Below are 25,005 nucleotides of genomic sequence, written 5' to 3' on the forward strand. Positions count from 1 at the left end.
ACAGAAACAGTAAGGAAATTACTATTCCCTTTTTTATAATACATACAGCAAGGATTAGTTCATTTTGACCACTTACCAGATAAAGGCTTCCTTGTTGGCTCAGCTGTAAAGAATATGCCTGCAATGAGGAAAGGAAAGGCTACCCACTCCGGTATTCTGGCCTGGAGAATTCCATCGACTTTATAGTCCATGGAGTCATGAAAAATCAGACATGTCTGAGTAACTTTCACTTCACTTACCAGATGAAAGGTATTAAGCTAAACGTTTTACTTGAAATATGAAGTCCTGAACATACAATGTAAATAAGTGTAGTGAAGATGGAAGTTACAGAATGACTGTAATATTTGCAAAGTGTGAAGGCTATAAGCTAAGTGTCTATTTGCACAAAGTTATTCAGCTTTGCTCTATGCAAGAACAGAAACACAGCTTCATCTATGGCTTCACACTCCAGATGAGATGACTTATTTTGATAAACAGTTGACTGCTATTTTCTAATGCATCTTCTGCTCCAACATAAGTTTTGCATCTTTCCTTTTACTTTTCCTTCACTTCCTAGAAAAAGGAGTGAAAAAATTTAAATAGATGTTCTCCCTAAAATACATATCCTTATTTTTCTCTCACACTTCTGTAACACTCTTCTAAATTTCTCTCCTTATTCTTAAAACCTTTTCATTTTTCTTGTCTTCCTTAACCTTTAATTAGTTGTGTTCTCTAGAGTTTTATGTTCAACCCTTTTCTATTTTCTCTATAAACGTCTCACACCTCTAACAGTTCTAAAATATGGCCCTTTCATGATTGTTCATGTATTTATGTCTTTGAACTTTCTGATTAATGTTCCTGGGATGACCTTTATCTTTCCATTCATCTAGTATATTACTCTTCAGCTCAATTCTTACTCCTACAATGCCACTCCAAACTCCTTTAAAATTTTCTTCTGTAATTCCAACTACATTTGCAAATATCTTGAATATTATCTGTATTGATTTATATTATGCTTATTTATTTATGTTTCTGTCTCTTCCAAATGACCCTGAAGAGTGATTCTCATGCCTTCTTTGTGCTCTTCTCTTGATGGTCTCTGAGAATATTAGTTTCATTCAAGCAATGTAATGAATAATGATATCATCAGCAAATTATAAATAATATATAAGTATGCTCTCACTACAACATGAGTAAAACCTTTAAAGAAGAAAAACTAGCAAATTAAAGATGGTTACTTATTTTACCATTCATACTATTTAGTGATAGACTGACTGCTGTCTGGAATACTCCTCTGTTGCTGCTGCTGCCGTTTAGTTGCTAAGTCAAGTCCAAATCTTTGCAACCCCCTGGGCTGTAGCCCGCCAGTCTCCTCTGATTTTCCCAGGCATGAATACTGGAGTGGTTGCCATTGCCTCCTCCAGGTGATCTTCCATATCTAGGGATCAAACGGACATCTCCTACACCTTCTGCTTGGCAGGTGGCTTCTTTACCACTGAGCCACCTGATAAGCCCCAGAATACTACTCTAAATGACTCTAAATCTCTCTATACTGTGTTTTCTCTTTTATTGTCAAATTGTTCTATTGGTACCCGAACCTTGGGGAAAAAATCCTATTTATGACAGTTGAATGTATTTCTAAACTTAATGCCCATTTTTCAAAGGATTACATTAGGAAGTAGATAAAGTCACAACTGAGCTGAAAGGAGATCTAGATGTATAGGGAACTATTAATGAAAACCCAGCAAGTCTAATGTAGGATCAAATCCATGAATATGCATCAAGTGAATATAGATGAAGCAGGGGGTAGCAGAGTTCCAGAAGTAGTAGTAGGGATCTAGAACCAGATATTCTAGACCAACATTAAGAGACTCCAGTAGTGGAACAAAAAATAAAGTGATCAAATAAAGCTGGTCTTGTTACTCACAAGTGAATCTGTATCTAATGGGCTTCCCAGGTGGCGCTAGTGGTAAAGAATCCATCTGCCAGTGCAGGAGATGCAAGAGATAGGAGTTCGATCCTTGGGTCTGGAAGACTGAGCACAGACACACACCAGTGTTAGTGTGGATCCTAGATTTTTGTGCAGAAGCTGAGTGAAATGAAACTTCTGAATGGCCATCAGAGAGGAATGTCAGACAACTTCAGACATAGCTTGGCATTGATTCGTTACTAGTTATATGTACAGCACAAGGGTTTAGGCTAGAAGAGTCTATATCTTCTTTTCATTTGTATGGTTTAGTGGAAGATTCACAAATATTATATGAAAAAAGTAAATAACTAAATGAATAAAATGATAAAAATAATTGGCTTTTCACCCTGATGTATTCACCTCAGTTTTCTTATACAAGGTCCAGCAAACCCCTCAACCCAGCATTTTGTTTGCTTTTAATTTTGCACTTTTATGCTGAGAGCAATGCCTTAGGAAACCATTGTGCTATTTTCTGGTGAATTATACGCTTGAGATGACTTTGAGAATTCCTTGGATCCATTATTGTGCCTCAAGGCAGCACTAGGACTAAATAGACTGAAAAAAAAAAAAGAAACATTCTCAGTCTTGTGTAAAAATTTAGTTGTTTTACCCAACAAAATAGCATTCTTCACATTTTCCTTTTATTTTTGATTGGTGTTAAAGTCATTTCCAAATTTACCAATCAATTACATATGTTCAGTGGTCCAAACTAATGTTACTATAAAATGAGTGTCATTTTTGTTTTGACTTTAGACATTGTTTTCTCAATATCTATTTCAAGTTATATTGAATATAACTTGCAAAGACATAATTTCAATTCTTATGAACATTTAATTTGATCAGCATTTCTTTTGACAGCAGCACAATATCAGTGTTCCAATGTGTTAAGTTATTGCAAAATAATTGCTTCTAAATGGCATTGATCATTTTAAAAAGCTGTTTCTATAGGTTCTGAAATCACTATCTGAGATGCTCATTTGTATACAGAATAGCTAAAACTGCAAAAAGCATTCTGGCAATAATTTTAGAAGTAATTAATAATAATGTAAATATTGAGAATTGATTATTTCAAGAAATATAAGATATTATGGAGATGCATGCATATAATAAATTTTATACATATGGAATGTATTTGTGATATGTATTATTATGTATATATTGAAATACTAGTTACAGCTATCATCAGCTGAAATGTTTATTTTGGAAGAATATTATTACTATTTTTTTTTTTTTAGTGTCTAAATTTTTACTCATTTCTAAATATTGTGTTTGACCCTGGGAATCAAGTTCAGGTAAGACCAAATTCCTGATCTCAGTGATCTTAATGTATGAAAATATGCATATAGGTGATTTTCCTCTAATTTTGTAAATATGTCACAAATATATGTATAAATTCCTAAAATAGCAAAGCATTTCTTAAATTATCTTGGATTAGGGTAGGTAGGTAAAGACAGATCAAGTAGATTTCAAGAGTGGAATGTTGAATGACTATTACGTTAGCCACAAATGATCAAACTCATCTTGCCACTTTTTCACATCTACATGTTTATTGCCACTACACCTATATGATTGAAAAAGGTTTTTTGTGCTTCCCTACACATCGTCAGTTCTATGGCTGCCACAAAAATGTTATAGATGAAATGTGAACAAGACAATGTTTCTACCCTATGTTTCCCAGTAACTTCTTGGAACTTAAAATAGGATCCAAATTTGTTATGGTCTACTCAATGGTATAAAATATTCTGAAAAAAAAAAAATGACCTCTGCCTACTACTCACTTCTCACTATACTTAAGCAATCTGATTTTATTTTCCCCTTCTCAAAAGTTAAAATGTGTTTCCTACTGAGAGACTTAGGCTTATTTTTTCCCCTGCTTTCATGAATGAGTTCCTCATGGCTGACTTTTGGATGTTTTAAAATATGGCCCTACTTTGTTTTTTTTTTGTTGTTGTTTTTTGGCGTTCTGTCTACAATAGATCTATGTCTTGGCCTCCTGAATCAAAGTGCTGGTGTGACCAACAGAGTGTGCCAGAAGTGATATTATATAACACTCCTGTTTAGGTCTTGAATTGTCATGTAAAAAGTCCAACTATTTTGAGGCTGCCTTGCTTTGAGGAAGCCAAGAAACACAGAATCCACTCATGCATTAAAGTCAGCAGAGGAGGTCTTCAAGTCATTCCAACCCAAGTACCATAAATGTGATTGATTGACCTTTGAACCATTGTAGCTTTCCACCATCCAACCATAGCCAACTTGAGTCTGTAAGCTGAAGTCTTAGGTATTAATACCATGAAGTATAGGGCAAATTATCCTATTGCACCATGTCTGAAATGCGCACAAAACTCCTTTGTGTAAAAATTGGTTATTTGGACTTTTCTGGTGGTTCAGTGATTTAATAATCTGCTTGCCATTGTAAAGGACATGGATTTGTTCCGTAGTCCAGGAAGATCCCACATGCTACTGGGCAACTCAGCCCGTAAGCCACAACTACTGAGCCTGTGAGTTGTGACAAGAAAAGCCACCGTAATGAAAAGCGGGCACAAAACTAGAGTCTCTCCCATTCTCTGAAACTAAACAAAAGCCACATGCAGCAACAAAGACTTGGCACAGATATAAATAAATAAATAGATAAATAAACAAATGGTTGTTTAAGTAATTACATTTTGAAATAAATTGTTATGCAACAATAGTAACTGAAAAATGATATAAATCTTATTGCAATACCACATTCTCAGAAAAGACTTCCTGATCACTTTATTTAAAATTGGATCCCATCACCAAATGTTGATAAACATAATATTCATAGCTATATCATTTATAGCCCAAATCTGCAAATAAGCCAAATGTGTATCTATATTTGATATAAATTTTGAGATATTTCCACAGTGGCAGATTATACAGTACTTAGAACAGAGAATCTATATTTACATGCAAAGTCATCAATGATTTCCCCAAACAAAATTTTAAACAAAAATAATCACATATAGGGTTTCCCTAGTGGCTCAGTGGGTGAGAATCTGCCTACCAAGCAGGTGATGCAGGAGATGTGGATACTGGTAATATTGTGATCAGAGTATTGCCTGCAATTTGTACACTATGGACAGAATACTAATTTGAGTATTGGCCTTCAGTTATTTCCCATATTGATAATGTATGTGTTTGTTTTTCTTTATAATTTTAATCACTGAGAATTATGTGGTATTATGATTATAATAATTCATTGAAAAATGTTATTGTGGTGTAGTTGCTTTACAGTGTTGTGTTAGTTTCTACTGAACAGTGAAGTGAATCAGTTATATGTATACATATATCCCCTCTTTTTTATTTTTTTTTAAAATTTCCTTCCCATTTAGGTCACCAGAGAGCACTGAGTCAGGTTACCTGTGATGTATAGTAGGTTCTCATTAGTTATCTATTTTACACATTGTAGTGTATACATGTCAATCCCAATCTCCTAATTCATCCCACCACCCACCCCCAATCGTGTCCATACATTTGTTTTCTGTGTCAGTGTCTCCCTTTATGCTTTGAAAATAAGTTCATCTGTATCATTTTTCTAGATTCCACATATATGTGTTAATATACAATATTTGTTTTTCTCTTTCGGACTTACTTCACTCTGTATGACAGTCTCTAGTTTCTTACATCTCTCTGAAAATGATGCAACTTAATTCCTTTTTTATGGCTGAGGAATATTCCTTTGTACATATGTGCCACTTCTTCTTTATCCAGTCCTCTTAGGATGGTCATTTAGGTTGCTTCCATGTCCTGGCTATTGTAAATAGTACTGCAATGAATATTGGAGTAAATGTATCTTTTGGAATCATGATTTTCTCCAGGTATGTGCCAGGACTGGGATTGCTGGGTCATTTGGTAGTATTCATTTATAATTCCATTGTCATCCTACTAGAATGCATTAAGAGCAGAACTTAGTCTGTCCTGTTTACTCTTTCATGTCTTTTATCAGATGAATTGAATTAGTATCCAACTGCAGAATAGTAATAGTATGTAATTCTTCATAAATTATGATTCCACTATAATGTTTATATTAATTTAGAAACATTTAAAGGAAAAAGCTTTTTTGAGTGAATCACAGATTTAGATTCTATAATTTGAATTCAAGAATACTTACCTTTTAAAATCAGAAAAAAAAAAAAACATAGCTTGAAACTACTGTATCATATGTTAATTAAACAAAGCTGAAACACTCTCTTACACTGAATTTTCAAGTTTTAAGAGAAATGTAACAAACTGGATATCTTCAGAGGAAAATAACTAGAGGATTAAAACAACTCCATAACTTATACTATGCAGAAAGAGTGAAGCTTGTCAACTCTCACTTGAAAATCTATCTCCTGTTTTGTGCTTCTGTGAATCCTACTTCATTTAAATAGCATAGCAGAATTTACAGTTTCTGCAATGGCACCCCATTCCAGTACTCTTGCCTGGAAACTCCCATGGACAGAGGAGCCTGGTGGGCTGCAGTCCATGGGGTCGCTAAGAGTCGGATATGACTGAGCGACCTCACTTTCACTTTTCACTTTCATGCATTGGAGAAGGAAATGGCAACCCACTCCAGTGTTCTTGCCTGGAGAATCCCAGGGACGGGGAGCCTGGTGGGCTGCCGTCTATGGGGTCGCACAGAGTCGGACACGACTGAAGTGACTTAGCAGTAGCAGAGCTATTAATTCATTATTCATTAAAGGTAAAATCTTCTCCAGACACTTGGCACATGACCTTTGATTTCTATCTCCTCATCTCAGTGAAAGAATGTTGGACTCTGCTTGGTTCCCTTTCTTTCCTCTATTTTGAAGACTACCTCCAGGCTATAAGCTGGAGCAGAGTTGGACTCATTTTGTTTATTTCTCAACTCTCAGGAAGCAAAATCCTGTGGTGCCTTTCCAATATGTGGAAACAGTTTTCTAGCTGTTTATAGTGGGAGTACAAGTTTAGTACCCATTATTATACCATGGTTGATTGCATATTCATGACCAAAGTATTCAATTAAAGATATATTTTTGCATTTACTTAATATGTGCTTTCATCCTTAGATTGCAGTCTCCAGGACACTAGATTTTTACCCATCTTTAAAAATCAAAACAAACCAACAAAAAAATACTTCGCCTAGTACATTGCCTGCTGTTTAATTGGTGATAGTAAATATATGCTGCAATAATGACTTACTTGCTAAAATGTATATAAAAACCCAAAGAAAAGCACACTTTTAGACCATAATTCTTTTTGTTATCACAGTCACATATACTTTAAAGAGGATAAGTTTATGTATTCTATATTATTATCAGTTATATAATATATATATAGAATAATATTCTATATTATTATCAGTTACCAAGATTCATCTTCCTATAAAGTGAAATAAATGAATATATTTCCTGCCACATTTATAATTTTATGTAATTCCACAATAGCCCTATGTAGAATTGCTATACACATAAGAAAAGTGAGAGCCAGATAATTTAAACTTAAAAAATTAATGTATCAAAACTTTAATATGAACTTATTTCTTTTTGCTTCACTACTCTGCCAGATTTCTCTCTACTGCAGTAACATGGTTTGGTGTATCAACTATACCATCCACTGCTTTTTATATTTAAGTTATTTTTTACACATCAGTAATTTCTCAGGAGTAGTATATAGTAAGAGTGTGGACATTTTCATTGGATAAATTTATAATGATTTCTGCAGTCATATTGAAACTCTTTGATGGCAAGAATCATTCCTTAATACCCATATACCTGTAAGCAGTTAATGTGTCTTTATTGTTTAACTGATCATGTAACATTAAATTAGAACTGTTATCCCATTCTTCATTGATGCTATATATATTTATGCAATAAACTATATGTCTTTGGCTCTCACATTTATCTACAACTGATGAAATTCCATTCACCCCTGAAAAAACAAAATTGAGGTGTAGATGTCTGGTATGTTTAAACTAGGGAGACTGGGGGTATACCATGTGTGCATTATAATACTTACCTTTTTCAGCCTTGATGTAGCATCTGCCCTTTTTTCTCTCCTGATCTAGATTTCTTTCATGGTGGTAGAAAATCTCTACTAAGAACTTTTCTACTAACAGGAGGCCTTTTACTCTGGTGACCAGTGTCACTGCATACCATGAGAATGCTAATATTTAAGATAAGAGATCCTATCTCTTAACGCCCAAATGCTGCCTGTTTTGCTTTTTTTCTTTAGAACTATTGTTAATTCAAAATTCATCCTGAACTAAGATATGTGAGATATTTTCTCTTCCCATATGAAGGTTTACTCCTAAACATCTTTCTAGGCTCTTCTTTATTTAAGCATTGGCCTTCTCATTATTGGGGCTTCCCTGGTAAATCAGAGAGTAAAGCATCTTCCAGAAATGCAGGAAGCCTGGGTTCAATTCCTCGGTCAGGAAGATACCTTGGAGAAGGAAATGGCAACCCACTCCAGTACTCTTGCCTGGAAAATTCCATGCATGGAGGAGCCTGGTAGGCTAAAGTCCATGGGGTCACAAAGAGTCAGACATACTGAGCGACTTCATTTTCAGTTTCACTTCTCATTATTGACTCAGACAAGTGGAAATTATAAAAGTATACAGTTTAGGTTTAAACTGGGTATCTAAGTGCCTTTCATATAAACAGAATGACAGCTGCCAATTATGTCATTCTCCATTATGTCTTTGTCTAGATTCATTGTCTTGTTCTAACTGACATAATCAAAAGAGAGCAGTGCAACAAATATAATTAAAAAGTGACAAATATAGGTGAGTGGGGTTTAGTGTGGTTTTCTTCTCTTATTCAAATATTTCTTTTTCTACAAAGCAAAACTGGAAATATCATCCATCAGATTATCTCAAACTTGTCATATGATTTAACTAATTCAAATTAGTTACTTAATATGGACTTCTAAATGGGCATACTTCTATTTTTACAGGAGGAGTTTATATAAAAGAAGCTCTCTGTTTAAACTAACTAAAGCCTTTCATCAATCTCTGCCCAAGTGTGCACAGGAGAACACTAAAACAAATAGCCTTTATGTGAGAGTTCCATGAATTCTGGAGAGAATCAATAAATATTCATTGCAATATTAATTGAGTCATTTGAAGTGAGCTCAGATAGGGCACTTCCTGGGTGTCACTTGCTTAAGCTATTTATTTATTGTCAACCCAGGAAAAAGGAAAAAAAAAAAAAAAAAAAAACAGGCTGACAAGACAACAGCAAAAGAGAAGCGGAGTACATGACAAATACTTGAGCACTCTTCTAGGCAAAATAAAATAGATTCTTGTAAATGCCTAGATATATGTGAACTGACTTCAAGAAATCTATGAACTCTAGAATGCATGTAAATTTTGGTATAAGTAAGTGCTTACATGTATTTTTCTGAAAAGAGTTCCATTGCTTTTAACACATTCTCACAAAGGGTCATGTATCGTTATTCTACTTGATTCTAGTATGATCCCATCTCTAAGTATTTAAAAAACTCGTGCATGAGTCTTGTATATGAGCATGAATCAAAAAGAAAATATATTTATAACCTAAATTGTAGTGATGGCTTTGTAAGTATATGCATATATCCAAATTCATCAAATTATACACATTAAATTGTGCTGATTTTTTTTTGTATATATACCTCAACACAGCTGTTAAAAGAATCATAAAAATATAGAATGCTTGAATTTTCTTAGAAATAGGAGGATGGAGAAAATCCTTTTCCCATGCAAATTTTTGTTTCTCAAATATGTGTTTCTGGCTATTGGAAAGGCCTCAAACTGAGTTTGGTGCTTTAGTGCATATACCATGACCAATAGGATAAACTGTATACTTTTTAATATGTAGAACCCCATGGCAAGTAAAAGAAGAAAAAATGCCAAAGCCACTTTTGAAGCAATTAAATATAAAATCATTAGAGATATTATGGATAGGCTTAAGGAATTTTGTAAAGCAAATAGATAAAATTATTTTTGACAAAAAGATACTTATTGAAAACAGAAGATCTTATGAAAAGAAAATCTCATGTAAGAGTAATAGTAATAATAAAGAATTGAAGAAATTGAACTGAAAACTATATAAACATGTAGTAATAATCTGAACAAATTCCTGAGTTATTAATACATGGAAGGAATTCATTAGCACTGCTAAACAGAAGCCTTCCTTGAGAATACTGCAATGTTAGAACTTTGCAGGAATATTCTACCTTGGGTTAGAAAGAGGGGCTTTTAGAGGACATAGCAGAAATTCAGCTGTATCATGAATAGTTGATAAAAAATGGCTTGGGGAAGAGGTGAAATTGTTTTCATGATGTAGCGGCCATTGTTTGTACAATTTGATTTTATTTAAGGAAGTATAGTTTCAAGAGTTAAAGTCATATGCACGAGGGTGGGCTGCAGAGGCCAAGGGAATATGAAAGCTGTTGTGGATATCTCTCTTGGTTAACAGGGAGATGAGTCTCATCAGTTTATTGCACTTTGGTTTGTTCAGAAGCCCAAATTCAGTACTGATGGCAGGCTAGGATTCACTGAAAATGGCTGCTGTCATGGCTTCCTGTGACTTCTATCTTTACATTTATATCATGTGTATTTATATCATGTGTAATGAAAGATTTAAGATTTTGGAGGAGAACCACTAATAGACAGTCAGAAAAAAACAAATATTAACTAGAGAATTGCTAGCAAATCTTGAACAATACATCTTAGCCAAAATCCTGCTATCATTGGTTTTAGGTAGGTATTTCTCACCACTTTGAGTCAGTAGCAGGGACTATTGATATCCATAGATTTACAGAAACTTTGTTTATCCTCTTGATTTACTCAAAGAATTAAGATTAGAGGAAAAAAATTTAAAATGACGTTACAGCAGTAAAAATTTTAAGGCAACTCAGTAGGAAAATAATATTCTCAAAAAGCAAGCAGAAAACTCAAAAGAAGCGTAGAATCAATGATTTTTGCCAGGTGTGGGTCTTATTCCAATGTCTTAGGCAAAGATATGATCTCAACAAGTCTGCCGCTTGATTTGAGGTTTTGGAAAGCTTCCTCCTTTTGGATAGTGACTTTTCCTGGAGAACTATAAGGCACTCTGTTTTAAATTTTCTACTGACTTGGAAGTGTTCCTGGGTGAAGCAGTTGATAAAGAATCTTCCTGCCAATGCAGGAGATGCAAGAGATGTGGGTTTGATCCCTGGGTCGGGAAGATCCCCTGAAGGAAAAAATAGCAACCCACTCAGTCAGTATTCTTGCCTGGAAGATTCCACAGAGGTCAAGAAAATTAGTGTCTGATACATTTTAACTGGAAAACATGAACACAAAGGTTGGTTTTTCTGAAGTCTCACTGGATTGTGTGTTTGGTTAGCAGTACATGATAATATATATTTAAATAACATCATTGAACATCATGCTATATACAGTTTATGTGGAGATCTTAAGATTTAAGTTCCAAGAAATCTGCATTAACTTGGAGATTGCTGCAATTGTGCAAAAATAGGAGGGTAGGATTTCACTCCAGATTCAATAAATAGTGGTCTCTGAATTTTATTGTCCTGTTGAGTTAGAACTCCAAATCTTATCATGACCTTTTATGTACCAGAAGAATGAAAAGTTCATGTCAATGAGTAAGAACAGAATAAAGAGATTTTCAAAGGGAGTCTTTCATATTACACATACAGTCTTTATTAAGTCTGTCCAGGGCAAGGACTTAGGTGTTACTGATTTTTTCAGATCATTTATAGGGCTAGCCTATTTCAGAAAAGTTAAGAATCCAATGTCAACAATGTCCTATGAGATTAAGCAATACTCTAAGATGTCTTTTGATAATTAGCCCAGAAAAATAAAGGATAACTTCCAATCTTTATGCAAAAAGAAACAGTCCAATATGTGTGGCAGAAGGAGGAAATATAATGGGTATCAGTTTTTCAAGTTTGTTTCTCAATGAGTAATAGGTCAGTTTCAATTATGGAAAAGCCAGACTGATGGAGATCCTTAAGAGTTTACTTTCCCTTATATATCCCACACTTTCTTTCTTTAGCTCCAATGCTATTATGTTCAGATTTAAAGTCTGAAATATTGGTAGGGGAAGCATCACATAGTAAAAATAAGACCGTGACATTATTAGATTATAGTCTGGGGACTCTTTTTCTGGACATTCCAGAAAGAGGCCTTCTGGTCTAAATTTAATAGTAGTACATGTATACAAAATAGGTCTACTCTTAAAAGATTCAGGAGATAGTAAAGCATATCAATTAGTAAGAAAGCCCACAGAAGCAGGAAGTGGCTGAGACAAATGCAGTCTGAGAGTCATTTGAGATACCTACCTTTATAAGTCTGTTACTCTAAGGACAAATGATGGAAAAATAATAAGGTTTATGGTAGAGAGGCTTGAAACAGTATCAAGGAGAAACAGAACATGCTTTCTTTACAATTGACAGAAATATCTCCATTTTTTATGCAGGAGACTTTGGGCTGACCAGAACAGTTAATTCCTCAGAGGGGTGTCATTCTCTCAGACAAGTTTGTTCTTTTTGTACTTAGATTCTGTCTTTCAAATTATGGCAGGATAGTTGCTCTTCCATTGAATGCTTTCTTTACAATACCTACAGGTATGTGTGTGTGTGTGTGTGTGTATATATATATATATATATATATAATTTAGACATGTACTTCTACATGAGTTTATTTAGATACTTAGCCAGAAGGGGTATTAATTAGAACTTAAAATTTCTTTCCCAAAATAACTGTCCTCAAAGTTCTGAGCAGTCTCTTGTCATTTTAGGATTAAGACCATCAGCAAAGAAAGTAGATAGGTCAGTTATAATAATATCTCCCTGAGTCAGAGTAGAATATTCACTGGAGATAGAAATGTGATGGCCTCTAAATCTGAAAACTACTTTTTCCTTCTTTATAGAATTGGGTATTGATCAATTAATATTGCAATAAAAAATAATAACAGTAAACATCTCAATGTCAGAATTTTTCTCCTACTTTTATACTCATAGCCACCCACACTCAAATTTTAATATATATTTTCAGTGTCATTTTGGTTATCAATTCACCTTGCCTTCTCTAACCAGCTTTATTTTTTTCTTAATATCTCTTGTGCCTCTAAATGATGGGTTTTGTTCAAGACTTTCTATTATGGTTTCTAGTAATTATGGTTGCTAATTGCTTGACTTTAGAATAGGGAGTGCATTAATGTTGGCTTAATATAATTGCATGAGCCCTTGAAAAATAATTTCTTTGACTAATAATAGAAGAGGGGCTTTCCAGGTGGCGCTAATGGTAAAGAACTCACTAGCCAATGCAGGAGACTTAAGAGACATGGGTTCAATCCCTGGGTTTGGGAAGATGCCCTGGAGAAGGGAATGACAACTCACTCTAGTGTTCTTGCCTAGAGAATCCCATGGATAGAAGAGCCTGGTGGGCTACAGTCCAAGGGGTTGCAAAACAGTTGGACACAACGTAGCAACTAAACCACTACTGCCTAGTTATTCTTAAATGAATACTATGGTTCCTATTATAGGGTTTCCAGGTGACACTAGCAGTAAAGAACCCGCCTGCCACTGCAGGAGACGTAAGAGACCCGGGTTAGATCCCTGGGTCAGGAAAATCCCCTGGAGGAGGACATGGCAACCCACTCCAATATTCTTGCCTGGAGAATCCCATGGACAGATGAACCTGAAAAGCTATAGTCCATAGAGTCATGGGGAGTCGGACACGACTGAAGCGACTTAGCATGCACAGTGATAGAAGAGGAAGTCATAAACCTTTGAAGCATGAGAGAGATGGATATGCCATTGCTGGAATGGAGTTGGATAGCACCTTAAGAAGGGAATATATTTGGCCACTAGGAGCTGAGAACAGTCCTTAGTTGATAGCCAGCAAGGATATGGGTCTCGTTCTTCCAAATATAAAGAACTGAATTCTCCCATAGCCTTAGAAAGTTTGGGAATGGATCTTTCTCTAAAACTTCCAAATAAAAGCACAGCCTGTCATATAGCTTGACTTTGGCCTTGTGAGACTGAAAACAGAGGAGCCAGTGGAGCCTACCTAGGTCTTATCAGTGAAATAATAAACAAACATTGTTTTAAACTGATATATTTGTGGTAATTTGTTATGCAGTGATAGAAGATTATATGAATGGGCAGAGGAAGTCGAGTTATAGGGGTGAGATGGTTGGTGAATCTGAGGTTGAACAAGAAGTGAAAAAGGACAGTTTGAGTTGGAATTTTAGATTTTCCATATTTTTATCAGTCTTTTGTAAGGAGTTTGCAGGGAAGCAATTTTGGAATTTTCCTATCTTTTAGAGGCCTTTTCCTATCAAACAAATAATTATGCTGTCCATAGAATATTTGGAGTCTTTGTGTTACGAAACCACACTTGGGTCTGTTCATCCCTAAGTAGTAAAGTCAATTCACTGACACTGAGTTGTGGTGAAGGAAAGTTCATCGCTTATTTCAGGGCACCAAAGGAGAAGCGTGGGGGTCAGTACTCACAAGACTCCAACTCCCTGACAGTTTTCAATGAAAGGATTTTATGTATTTATTTATTTTTTAGTTAAGTTTTTAAATTTTATTTCTTATTTTTATTTTTTGGCCACTCTGCATGGTATGTTGGATCTTAGTTCCCTCGCTAGGGATTGAATCCAAGCCCCCTGCAGTGGAAGTGCAGGGTCTTAACCACAGGACCACCAGGGAAGTCCCAGGGAAAGATTTTTTTTAAAAGAAAGTGAGGTGCTCGCTTCAGCAGCACATATACTAAAATTGGAACGATACAGAGAAGATTAGCATGGCCCCTGCGCAAGGATGACACGCAAATTCGTGAAGCGTTCCATATTAAAAAAAAAAAAAAAAGAAAGTGAGAAAGATTATTGTTTTGTGTGTGATTAGCTAGTGGACATTCTTCTGTTTGGTTAGTAGTGAGGTAATTAGGAGCCAACATCCTCAACCTTCTGGCTCCAGCTTCTGGTTCTGGGTCTACATACTGATGGTCAGCATCCTTCCAATTTCTTCCAACTGGTAGAAGTTTCAGTATCTTCAAAGCACCTCAGAGGATATGGTTCAGAATATTATCTATATCCTGTGTGCATGCTCAGTCATGTCTGACTCTTTGTGACTCCCTGGACTGTAGCCTGCCAGGCTCCTCTGTTCATGGGATTTCCCAGGCAAGAATACTGGAGTAGGTTGACATTTCATCCTGCAGGGGATCTTCCCTACCCAGGGATCGAACCTGTGTCTCCTATGTCTCCTGCATTGGCAGGTGGACTGTTTACCACTAAGCCACCTGGGAAGACCTATCTATATCCTCAGAGGAGGAACTAAAGCTTCTTGAATTTGTTTCATGCTGCTAAGTAACTTCAGACGTGTCTGACTCTGTGCAACCCAATAGACAGCAGCCCACCAGGCTCCCCTATCCCTGGGATTCTCCAGGCAAGAACACTGGAGTGGGTTGCCATTTCCTTCTCCAATGCATGAAAGTGAAAATTGAAAGTGAAGTCACTCAGTCATGTCCAACCCTCAGCGATCCCATGGACTGCAGCCCTCCAGGCTTCTCCATCCATGGGATTTTCCAGGCAAAAGTACTAGAGTGGGGTGCTATTGCCTTCTCTGGAATTTGTTTCATAGCTAAACTCTTTGACTATTTTCCTTTGTTTCTGCATCTTCTCACTTTTTGATGAAATCTGTTCTTTGGAAGGCCCAGATAGTTAAAGTTTTTCTACAAATAAGAGGCAGGAGGAGGACATGGGGAGTTCTATCCAGTGAAAGCCCCATAGAGTCCTGCTCAGTTACATTTGTGACATACATGAATTACTTTCCATGTCTGAAGTTCTAAATTACTGTGGGTAAAATCCTGTAGAAGCAATTTAGTGCTGTGGCACCATGATATTTGTACATGTAAGATGCTGAATAGTGGATGGTAGTTTCACTGGACTGATGATTACCCATAATTAAATAGAAAGTGAGGGATGGATAAGATCTCATCAATATCATTTCAACTTTGTACTTTATCCATGGGAATCCTGAGTAGTGAAGATGATTTAAATCAAGAGATCTATACGAAGAACTCTAAAAAAGAGGAGGAAATGTTTAGGTGGTGCTCAACAGAAGGAGGTAGGGCACTGGTCAGATTTGAGAAAGGAAGATAACAAGGTAATATTAAGTGACCTTGTCTTATATGCAGCAGATATAGTCCCCTCCCAATCACACCACAAACTGCAGAAGCATTTTAACTATGGCCTGTGCCTCTAGGCAAAAGCTTTTATTCAGAATGCCAGGAAATTCTGACAACACCTAGAAAGACTGGTCTACTTTTGGGAAGAGAGGTAAATTTTAGCCAGAGGGATAAACTGAAGTTCATCCAGTTTGTGTAATAGTTGTTCAAAAACAGTTCTCAGAAGAGGACCCATTGCTCTTACAATTTAGCAGCCCATGTGTGGGCAATTTGGATTTGAAAAGAAAGGTGGAGGATGGGGAGGAATAGTTGTGAGACCAAAGGTTACCCAAGGGTCATGCTAGAAATTTTTCAGTCTCTGTGAAACTTTCACAAATAAAATGTCTGTAACATAGTCCCAGGGAGAAAACCATATGAGTAATTAATAAAAACTATATATTGCAAGAGCACTGTAGACAAAAACCAAAACCATTATTCTCTTTTTCATAATGTGTGAATAAACTGATACCTGGAATAAGGTTCACTAAATATTAAGGTTAGTTATTTTGACTTAGGATGTAATGAGACCAATTTATCTTTTTTTTCTTAGTTTCTATGTGATTGGGATATCTATTTTTATAAAGTATGCATAATATTGAAGCAGTAATATTTTAATACAATTATATTGATAAAAATTATATTTATTTATATAAATTTTATTTTATTATACAATATTTTATTACACATACAGTATTTTATTATAATAATGATTTAGCCAATAACTAATGCCTAATTATATTATTTTGATTTTAGTTTTTCTTGTTAATTTTTTTACTTTTATGCCTTATAATAATGTTTCCTGTTTAAATTATTGCTCTTTCTTTTCTGCATTCTTTTAATGAAATACTTTTCCAATTATGCTGTTTACACCAATGGAAAGTTAAATTTTAGTTATCCACTAATAGGGATTACACAGAAACACACAGAACTTCTAAAATTGGTGAACATCTTATAAACAATAGCACATATAGCAGCATAATTCTATATTCTATTTCTGGGAGAAAAATAGTAATATATTCATAGGCTTCCCAGTGACAAAAAGGGAAATTCTTCTCTGATACCAACAGTTGTAGGGATTTCAAATGCCTTAAAAGAAGCATTGTTTTTTCTCTTGAAGTTAGATTTCCTCTAGTGAATTCTGATCCAGTCTTAAGAATTCATTTCTTTCATTCTCTCTCTACTCACTCTAATTTTCTCTCATATATTTATATATGTGTGCATTTCAGTTCAGTTGCTGAGTCTTGTCTGACTCTGCGACCCCATGAACTGCAGCATGCCAGGCCTCTCTGTCCATCACCAACTCCCGGAGTCCACCCAAACCCATGCTCATTGAGTCAGTGATGCCATCCAACCATCTCATCCTTTGTCGTCCCCTTCTCCTCCTGCCCCCAATCCCTCCCAGCATCAGGGTCTTTCCAAATGAGTCAGCTCCTGGCATCAGGTGGCCAAAGTATTGGAGTTTCAGTTCCAACATCAGTCCTTCCAGTGAACACTCAGGACTGATCTTTAGGATGGGCTGGTTGGATCTCCTTGCAGTCCAAGGGACTCTCAAGAGTCTTCTCCAACACCACAGTTTAAAAGCATCAATTCTTCAGCGCTCAGCTTTTTTTACAATCCAACTTTCTCATCCATACATGACTACTGGAAAAACCATAACCTTGACTGAAAGTGAAAGTGAAGTCCCTCAGTCGTGTCCGATTCTTTGTACCCCGTGGACTGGAGCCCACCAGGCTCCTCTGTCCATGGGATTCTCCAGGCAAGAATAAGGGAGCTGGTTGCCATTTCCTTCTCCAGGGGATCTTCCTGACCCAGGGATCGAACCCAGGTCTCCCTCATTGCAGACAGACACTTTAACCTTTGAGCCACTAGGGAAGCCCAAAGCCCTGGAAAAACCTAGCCTTGACTAAATGGACCTTTCAGAGAAGGCAATGGCACCCCACTCCAGTACTCCTGTCTGGAAAATCCCATGCATGGAGGAGCCTAGAAGGCTGCAGTCCATGGGGTCACTAAGAGTTGGACACGACTGAGCAACTTCCCTTTCACTTTTCACTTTCATGCATTGGAGAAGGAAATGGCAACCCACTCCAGTGTTCTTGCCTGGAGAATCCCAGGGACGGCAGAGCCTGGTGGGCTGCCATCTATGGGGTCACACAGAGTCGGACATGACTGAAGTGACTTAGCAGCAGCAGCAGCAGCAGCAGCAGATGGACCTTTACTGGCAAAGTAATGTCTCGGCTTTTTAATATGCTGTCTAGGTTGGTCATAACTTTCCTCCCAAGAAGTAAGCGGCTTTTAATATCATGGCTACAGTCACCATCTGTAGTGATTTTGGAGCCCCCCAAAATAAAGTCTGACCCTGTTTCCACTGTTTCCCCATCTATTTGCCATGAAGTGATGGACCAGATGCCATGATCTTAGTTTTCTGAATGTTGAGCTTTAAGCCAACTTTTCACTCTCCTCTTTCACTTTCATCAAGAGGTTCTTTAGTTCTTCACTTTCTGGCATAAGGGTGGTGTCATCAGCATATCTGAGGTTATTGATGTTTCTCACAGCAATCTTGATTTCAGCTTGTGCTTCATCCAGCCCAGCATTTCTCATGATGTATTTTGCATTTAAGTTAAGTAAGCGGAGAGACAGTATACATCCTTGACGTACTCCTTTTCCTATTTGGAACCAGTCTGTTGTTCCATGTCCAGTTCTAACTGTTGCTTCATGATCTGCATACAGATTTCTCAAGAGGCAGGTCAGGTGGTCTGGTATTCCCATCTCTTTCAGAATTTCCACAGTCTATTGTGATCCACACAGTCAAAGGCTTTGGCAATGTCAGTAATGCAGAAATAGATGTTTTTCTGGAATTTGCTTGCTTTTTTGATGATACAGCAGAAGTTGGCAATTTGATCTCTGGTTCCTCTGCCTTTTCTAAAACCAGCTTGAACATCTGGAAGTTCACGGTTCATGTATTGTTGTAGCCTGACTTGGAGAATTTTGAGCATTATTTTGCTAGCGTGTGAGATGAGTGAGATTGTGTGGTAGTTTGAGCATTCTTTGGCATTGCCTTTCTTTGGGATTGGAATGAAAACTGACCTTTTCCAGTCCTGTGGCCACTGCTGAGTGTTCCAAATTTGCTGGCATATTCAGTGCAGCACTTTCTCTGCATCATCTTTTAGGATTAGCAACATTTTAATCATATTGCTTTCTATAATGACATCCTACAAATGAATTTAAGGCGAGAAACATACTGAGAAGGGGAAGTCATGATAAAGAAGTATCTGGATTTTGATTTTGTTACTCTTTCATTTTCAGTAAGTTACCCATACTACTTGTTCCCATAGTTTGAAAATTGTATTGGGTTCTCCATTTGTGAATTCTCCACTTATTTAATAGAACAATTATGACAGTTTTTGATTCTCTGTTAGTATCAGTGAGAATTTTGATGTGTATAGAAGTTACCTCTCCTAGTGTGCTTTGTTTTTGTTTATTTGTTTGTTTTAATTGCAGTGGGTTTTTGTTGTGGCACATGGGCTTTCTCCAGTTGCACAAGTGGTAAGTGAAAGGAAAAATGTTAGCCACGCAGTCATATCCAACTTTTTGGAACCTAAAACACTGTAGCCCACCAGGCTCCTCTATCCATGATTTTCTCCAGGCAAGAATATTTGTGTGGGGTGCCGTGCACTCCTCGAGGGGATCTTCCCGACCCACCGATTGAACACACATCTCTCATGTCTCCTGCATCGGCAGGTAGGTTCTTTATCACTAGCGCCACCTGGAAGCACCAGTGGTAACTACTCTTCATTGCGGGGTGTACGGGCTTCTCATTGTGGTGGATTCTCTTGTTGCAGAGCACAGTATCTTGGTCCATAGGCTTTAGTGGTTGCAGCACGTGGGCTCAGTACTCGAGGTACACAGGCTAGTTGCTCTGTGGCATGTGGAATCTTCCTGAGGCAGTGGTAGAACCCAAGCCTGTGTTCCCTGTGTTGACAGGTGAATTCTTAACCACTGTACCACTAGGAAAGTCCTCCTAGATTTCTTTTTTTTTTTTTTGACTTAAGTTTCATTTTAATGAGCTCTAGCCTTAAACTGATTACTGTCAAAATAAGGAAGTTTTTAGTGAATGATAACTGACATTTTGGAAAAGAATAAGCAGCAAGATACTGAGTCATTTTTATTTCAATATTAGAAAGCTCTTATCTCTGATAAGTAGGACCAAGACTACATTAGATAATAAAAAACTTATTTAATAAGAAATGACTGGGCTGCTTGTTTTCTAGAGAGCTGAAAATACATTATGACAATTGGCATCACAGATACTTCACAGAATATTGTAATTTAAAGGGGCAACTGACATGTTATTAAAACTAAGTAAGAATATAAAAATAAGTATGTGCCACAAATAACTTGATTGAACCAACTTTCAGAAATGTGAACATCCAAAAGCTTATTCAGATAAACTATTTCTAGCATATTTCCACCACTAATAGCATTTTAGGTTTATAGAATCCTTAATAGAGCATCACTTATTTTCACATACATTATCATCATCACAAATATATGCTTCTGATACAACCATACGTGCCCCCAACTTAAAGCTGGGGGCATGGACCAGAAAGATAAACTGACTGCAGCAATATCACTCCACATACCTACCTACTTACCCAAACAAACAGAAAGCGTGATCTGGTAGGCTTTTAGCTTCCAGGTCTAATAATCTTGAACTGACCTTATATGTCACTCAATATTTCCCTGATTGTTTGATAATGACCCAGATGTTTTCATTTCTTTTATTCTGGCCCTGAGTCATACTGTGGCTGGCATCACCATCAGTAAGAAATTGCAGAATTTTTTCTTTTTTTTCCTCATTTTCCTCCTTTCTTTATTTTTAAAAGCACTGCTCGTTAGCAACTTATCCTTACTAAAGAATCTTAATTATAGATATTTATATAAAACAACTTATGCAAGTAGACACAATCAAACAAACCATTTACAAGCATTCTCATGAGCAAATTGATATGACATTCACACAAGCTTCTGTGCTGTCTTTTGAATAACTAAAATCTTTGTAAGGGTATTTAGGTTTGCATTAATGGTTCTGCATAGGCAGTAAAAATATAAACTACGGATGGTTCATTTGCAGAAGAAAATACCCACCCACACACCATTCCCAGCCACCTCCAGAAAAAAGGTTAATCACTTACTGACCAGGAAAGGTTTCCCCTGGAGAAGTGCTTTCAAAAATGATTTTGTTTTTATACAACTGTGCAGAAGTACTGTGTGGGCTTCTTTGGAATGAAGCATTGGACAAAGTTTTGGAGACCATTTTTCTTGAACAGAGCCCTGTTGAAGAAACTATTTAAATCATGAGTTCTGAGTGTGATCTTGTTTGGAGGAGAGGAAGAATTTTACTGCTAAAATAAAGTTTGGAAATAATGCCTCACACCATGGATCGAAAATAAAGACATGATGATATTTCAAACATTATATTAATTTCCTAAAATATGTGGAGGCATTTTTTATTTTTATAGTAGCCTTTATCCATTTATTTCTATAATCAACATGGTTCCAATGTAAAAAAGTATCAGTTTAAGCTTTTAAAAATGAATACAAACATAAAATATTTAATTTTCATTTGAATCCAACAGACTTGCTCATTCTTCATTATATTTCATTATCAGGAAAAGTTTATATGTTTTATAAAATATTCTCCTCTGCATCATTCTCCACCTGAGTCACATCTTGAAATAATAATTTGATCATTCAGTGGTGTGGGGAGGGGGGTCCAGTGGTAATGTGTAGACCTCTTTACTCTCAGGTGTCAAATGGGCCTCTGAAAATACTGCCATCTTGTGGTTACTCTCTTAAAATGATTCCTGTGTATCTGGGCTGCAAAACCACCAGGAAAGACCAAGTTATGATAAAATGGCCAAGAGTATTAGAATTTTCAAGTGAATTAGCTCATTAATCGTTAGGAATTTAAACACTGCCAATGCTAAAGGAGAAATAGACCTCGACAAAATATATTTTCTTCAAGACAAAGCTAGTTACTTAGAGTGCAAAAGTGTGAGTAGAATAGAGCCAGAATATACATCTGAATATGAAGACACGTGTAGATCTCTACTGTCTTGCTTATTTAGTGCTTACTGTTATTACGATGCTTGGTTCTAAGTTCATGGACAATAAGCAATGTAACCTTCAAATCCTTTAGGAAGATATTTCTTCCTCCCCCATCTCTATCTCTCTCTCTCACACACACACATATTATATGCTTTATGTTAATATAATATTATATATTATATACATAATATTTAATTCATATATTATTAGTAAGCAATGTTATTAAAGTTGCCTCATAATATTATGACACACATTATAAAAATAACTGGATATATTTGCATTTGTCTGGTAGCAATTTTAATGAATACCAAAAATTGATAATATTTCTCCTATTACTGCTCTTCAGTTTCCCTTCTCATAAATGACCACTCTTAAAATTGCTTGGTGTGTTTATTCTATATAATAGATACTCACATGTGTCTGATTATATATAATACTCATAGGTATATGTGTGAGTATACATGTATACACATACATAATATCTCAGAAAATACACATTTTTATATGCTAACCTTTGCATTCTAGCTATGAGATATATACCATAGAAATATTAATATTTCTATGCCTTATCTTGTTTTCTGTAAGATGAGAGTAAAAATATTACCTACCTCATCGAATTATTAAAAGAATTGAATATTAAAATTTGTATACAGTTATGCTCTCAGTCTATAAACTAGCATTTGAAGGAATTCTTAATAGATACATTTTGCTGCTACTGCTGCTGCTATTATCATTTTCTTAACTACTATTAAGGTAATAGAAAAGGACTTGCAAGTAGTTTTCTCACAGTCTGACTATAGGAAACACATCATAGAACTATTTTTTTGTATCAGAAGGATTCTTTTGTGTCGATGCATAGGACAGTCTATCAAGTCATATGTGATTTTCTTATTGCTCAGGGCTGTTGTTAGCACACTAACTCTAGAAGCTCAGACACAAGTTGAAAACCACACCAAGTTGAAAACCCTTATAAATATTTTCTTCTGTTATATGGCGATAAAAACACTCATGTGGATGATAGAACAAAGATGTTTTTTTCAAATTTTGTGTGTTTAAATAATAATACTGGTTTTAAATAATTACTTTGCACAGTGTCACTTATTTCTGATTATGACTGTAGCTATTTTAAATTCATTTTAACAAAGATAAGAAAAAGATTTTGAAGTTACTACAGAATCTTTTTATAAATGTGAACTGTGTTGATGGCAAATTACTGATTTATACAAAATCATGAAAAATATTTTCTGATGGTCTTCCTAACCATCATCTTAACTATTTCTAATTTTTATGAGGTGTTGTTATTTCTGATATCAGTCATTGCACCTTCCCTAAAGACTCACCAGGGATGCCAGAGCCTGCCAACAGTACACATTAATTTCCAGGAATCAAATCAAGGTCTTACTGAGGTTATCAGGAACTGCTAACAACCAGAAAATGGTACAGTGTCTATGTCTGTGATTCTTATTTTAAGTAGGTCTTACTAAATCTTATCTGTTGATCTTATTTAAACACCATTACATTCTTGTGTAATTGACCAATAACAAACATAGTTCCAATTCCATAAACTAGCAGTTTTTTTCACTACATAAATTTATAATATGTGCATTATTTTTCCACTTTGGCATAAAACTGGAACTGGGACACTCAAATCATGATATTTCAATGTACATTTCAATAGCTTGTATTTAAATATTTAACAATATCAATTGGGGTAGCAAAAGTAAAAACAAAACAAAAAAGATTTTTTTTTCACAACAAAATGATCATGGGATTAATTCATTTCCCTGAAGTCTAGTTTTCCCACCTGTATCCTGTGAACCTATGTTATCTTAGCACAAGTATCAAAGCAATTCCAAAGAATAAAATCCAAGCAAAATATACCTTTCAAGTATAGATTATGATACATGACTTTACTATTCCAAAAGGCAGGGACCTCATTGTCACACAACTTTGTTTTTCTAAAGAAAAATATTTTGTGGGCAATTAATGCTAATGCAAGTTTTTGATTCCAATATTGAAGATTGAAGATCAAAATACTATGGAAGTTTGTCTTATTGGCATAATTCCCCACCCTACTCATTGGTGGACATATTTAATGTAATTAGTATGAAATATATTATTTTCTAATTTAGACTGCCATATATTCATGTTTTATGTTGTTTCAATAAATGTTATATTTAACTGGAAGTGAACTATTAATCAAAATATTCACAAAGATAGTGAATGACCATGTATGAACCATATATTGTTTAGAGTTGAAATTAACATCACACCTAGTTCAGAAATATCTTATTGAAATTACTCAGCAGCTGTGTTAGAAAATTGTCTGTCAAGTGGCCCTGGCAGATTATCATGACTTTCCACTGAATGCACTGAAGAATTTATAGCATTCCATTTACTCTGAAACAATCGAAGGTGAAAAGCAAACCATAAGGTATGTCTCCTCATCTAGTTATAGTATTCTGACATGTTATAAGAAAACAAGTCAAACTATTTTAAGTCAATAAATGACTTAAATAATAGCAGGGAAGTTTAAGCTGTTGAATACATTTTTTGTTTCCTTTTATTTCCAATTAGAATAGTTTATAGTCACTTAATTATCATGTTTGAAGTGACTGAAAGTCAGAAATGCTGAAACTAAAATAACTTTCCTCAAACTATTAGACATCCTTGGAAATGACCTTTGACAGTTCTTTTCCAGGTGAATGTTTTGGGACACTCACGTTACTTGTAAAGCGATCTATAAGAA

At 35.6% G+C, this 25,005-nt stretch overlaps 1 non-coding gene across 1 annotated transcript; it reads left to right on the forward strand.

Annotated features, from left to right (window-relative positions):
* The first annotated feature begins 14,671 nt into the window (after positions 1-14,671).
* On the forward strand, positions 14,672-14,778 carry LOC147359249 (U6 spliceosomal RNA). Its single transcript, XR_015141379.1, has one exon. It is a non-coding gene; the product is annotated as a U6 spliceosomal RNA (small nuclear RNA).
* Positions 14,779-25,005: the final 10,227 nt, after the last annotated feature.

Source organism: Bos grunniens, chromosome 14 (assembly GCF_055505025.1).
Source record: "Bos grunniens cultivar Pamir isolate PY7600 chromosome 14, Bosgru_T2T1.0, whole genome shotgun sequence".
NCBI classification, from domain to species: Eukaryota; Metazoa; Chordata; class Mammalia; order Artiodactyla; family Bovidae; genus Bos; species Bos grunniens.